Here is a 3,618-nt window from a genome sequence, read left to right as displayed (position 1 = left end):
AGCATATGTGTTATGCCATGTGTCACCATCTCATGATGCCACGTGTCACACTGCAAAATGACCAAAATGCCCCTGTGTCTTAATTTTGAGTTCTCAACCCAAAATAATTATTTTTCTTCTTCTAATTAATTTATATCAAATATAAATTAATTAATTAATCTCTATTAATTAATTTCTCATTAATTAAATTCATATTTAAACACTTTAAATATAAATTTAACTTATATTATACATCCAATAATCTAGATTTGGTTTCAAGTCATGCTAGGGACTTTGCAATCTAATTGCAAATCAAACCTATTTAATTAATTAATTAAACTCTTTAATTAATTAATTAAATCATATTTAATTAGGTGATAACTTGTGTATATGTGTGACTTACTAGGCTCATCACTAATTGGCAATGAGAAATGATATCAACTCTTAATATCATCAGAACTCTTTCTTACCATAAATGATTTCTCTAAATCATTTTATGAACCTCATAGACCATGGTTAACACCTAGCATAGCATGCCATGGTCACCCAATTAGTAATAAGGTTTACCTTAAATGAACCTATAATCATATATTACCATGCACTAGAATCTCTCTGTTACAAAATCCCAACTCAAGCTGGAGTCATGGTTTATGTCAAACTTCATTTGCTATGAATATTATGTTCTCTTTTAATTCCAGTTCTTGATTAAAAAGATTTTCTCATCAGAAACTCTTTTCTGAATAAATCTATCTGTCCTGACCAGGAACTTGAAACATCAAGAACAATTAAATGAACATAGGATTTTATCTCTATTTACTTAGAGGAACAGATTCCATCTTGATCAACACCTACCTCCATATATAACTAGTAGGAGCCAACAGATGCCCATATACCCATACACAGTACAAGTATGAAAGCAGTATCAAACTCAAACTACCTATATACAAGATAACTGTGCTATCTCAGGTCTAAAGATTATATGCACTGATATGATTTATGACAAAACATTGACAAGAGTAAACTCCATGTGCTTGTCATAAGTGTCACTGGTTCGGCCTACTTATCATTTATAAGTGCCTATCATGTTTGTTATATGGCATGAGACTCACCATTCCATCTTATTTATATCTCATATAAATAACTTGGGAAAAAACATGAATACAATCTTTCTGGATAAGTCATGTCCTTATTATGAAGTATCCTCGATTGTGAACCTATTTATGATACTTCGTGCTAGAAATATTGTCACTCATATTCTTAACAACTTAAGAATAATATTTCTAACAAAATATCAATGGACCTTTTCTATTACACATAAATATATTATGTAAACGGAAAAGTGAAAATGCCTTTTATTAATAAAAATATATACAAGATACATACTAAATGATATGCTCTAGGGCATACTACTAACAGTTCCTCCATCCAGGGTTATAAATGTTTGAATATGGATTGTTGGGCTCCCTTTGGTTGAAGTTTCCTCCATTATTCACATAGTTTATTTGTTCTGTGGAGGGTTCATTGAAGCTGTTATATTCTGAATTCATGTATTCTCCTTTATAGCTGTCCTCATGTTGACTGTTCATCCCTGCTACATTGGCTTGCATTTTATCAAGCCTCCTTGTGAGCTGATCAAATTGGGCATTTATCATGCTTAGGGCGTCCACTTCCACGACCCCTGCTGTTCTCTTTGCATTTCCTCTTTCATTTGACCACTCATAATTATAGTATGCCACCCTCTCTGGAAGTTCAAGTGCTTGTGTCACTATTTTCTCCATTAGGTCACCTTCTGCAGTCGACTCTACTGTGCTCCTTGTAGAGGGTATTAACCCATTATAGAAATTTTATACTAGTAGCCAATCCTCTATGCCATGGTGTGGACATTCTCTCTACAGGTCCTTATATCTTTCCCATGCATCATTGAGTGATTCACCTTCCTTTTGTCTGAAGGTGTTGAGTTCAAGCCTCAGTCTTGCAGTCTTTACAGGTGGGAAGTACCTTGTTAGAAAAGCTTATGAGAGGCTTTCCCAAGTGGTGAATGTTTCAGCTTGTAACACCCTCACTGTAGCAATTCCGCACATTTTACTGTTTCGGTGACCAGTGTCAATCTGGACAGCTAGAATGTTTGGAAAAATATTTAGACTAGAGTAAGGAGTCATAAATAACTCAAATAAGTATAAGAAAGATTAAGGAAAAATTTTAGAAATAAAATACAATCAGGTTAAATGAGCTGGTGCCCTAACGATGGGTAACCCAATGGGAAGTTGCGGTCCTCGCAACTAGGAGCCCTAAACCTGGGAGAAAATTCATAAAATAATTTTTGGGACTCTAGAGAAGAGTCATTGAGGATTCTATGGCATTAGAATGCCAAGAAAAAGGCTTAGAAAAAATTTTCAATCTATACACACAATTTTAGCTCGTTAAGCCAAACAGAGGGCATTTGGGTCATTTCGTCTTCAGAGATGATTTTTGACCAACTTATCCATTTATGCAAGTGAATTATATGACATAAAATATGAACAAATATTGATAAAAATTTATTAAAAATGAATAGCAAGAGAAAGGAAAGAAAATGAAAATAAATGAGATTTATTACCTAATGCTTATGTAAGCATAAGGTAATTAAATCCTATTGCCAATCAAAATAAAGAACCACAATTAAAATACATTAAAAATAAAGAAAAGAGGGCAGAAATCTGGAACAAACCAGTAGCCCTCTCTCCCTTATTCAAAATGTCCCATATGCTCTCCCTCACTCCTCCATTAACAAGCTTTCCAAACCTTCATTTCCCTAGTTTTCTTTCAACTAAACCCTAAGTGCCCAACACAAAACCTTACTCTTTTATCTTAGTGAAGCTTTTGAGAGCAAAAAGAAGTAAAGTGGAAGAGTTCTTACAAGCTTGAAAGGTGACTCCATTTGAGGTTAGTGACTAAACTTGCTTTTTCTCTTTCAATTCATGTTGAAAGAGTGAAATTGAATGTAAATTTACAAGAAAGTTTAGTAAAAATCATGTGTATGTTTTGCTTAAAATTTCAGTAGCCTTGGGCTTGGTAGGGTTTTGAAAATGTTGCTGACTTATGGTACCCTAGCTTCCCTTAACACTAACCTATTGTATAGGATGGTGAAAGGTAAGTGAATGCATGATTTGAAATGGAATGGGTTAGGGTTTGGGTATGAAATTAAGACTTTGATCATGCAATGGTGAAAGTAGGTTTTAATGGTCAATTAGTGACCATTTGGTTATGTGTGGATGAGAAATGAAGTGGTTTGTTTAGTGGGAATTGAAGTTAGTGTTGCTGCCCTGGGTGACCTACAGGACTGGGCATGAGTCCAGCAGGTTTGGGCAGCAATAACTTGAGTTATAGAGATTCAATTGGTGCAAGGCCAATTGGACATGAAATTAGACACAAAATGGTGCAACTTTGGTGAAGAAACCATGCCCAGAAAACCAAACTAATTTGACCTAAAAACTACCCTAATCTGGGTGACCTGCATTCTCCCTAGGTAAAATAACCAAATGAACAGTGTTTATTCATTTGGTTATAACTCAGTGTAGAAAGGTCTAAAGGACCTGAAGTTTTACCAAAAAAATAGCTGAGACATAAACCTATAACTTTCATGAAGAAACCTAACCCAAA

At 34.4% G+C, this 3,618-nt stretch overlaps 1 non-coding gene across 1 annotated transcript; it reads left to right on the top strand.

Moving 5' to 3' along the window:
* The first annotated feature begins 1,845 nt into the window (after nt 1–1,845).
* Nucleotides 1,846–1,952, top strand: LOC131180337 (small nucleolar RNA R71). Its single transcript, XR_009149113.1, has one exon. It is a non-coding gene; the product is annotated as a small nucleolar RNA R71 (small nucleolar RNA).
* Nucleotides 1,953–3,618: the final 1,666 nt, after the last annotated feature.

Source organism: Hevea brasiliensis, chromosome 5, assembly GCF_030052815.1.
Source record: "Hevea brasiliensis isolate MT/VB/25A 57/8 chromosome 5, ASM3005281v1, whole genome shotgun sequence".
Lineage (NCBI taxonomy): Eukaryota > Viridiplantae > Streptophyta > Magnoliopsida > Malpighiales > Euphorbiaceae > Hevea > Hevea brasiliensis.
Note: the sequence above shows the minus strand (reverse complement) of the source record. Positions and strands in the feature narration are given on the sequence as shown.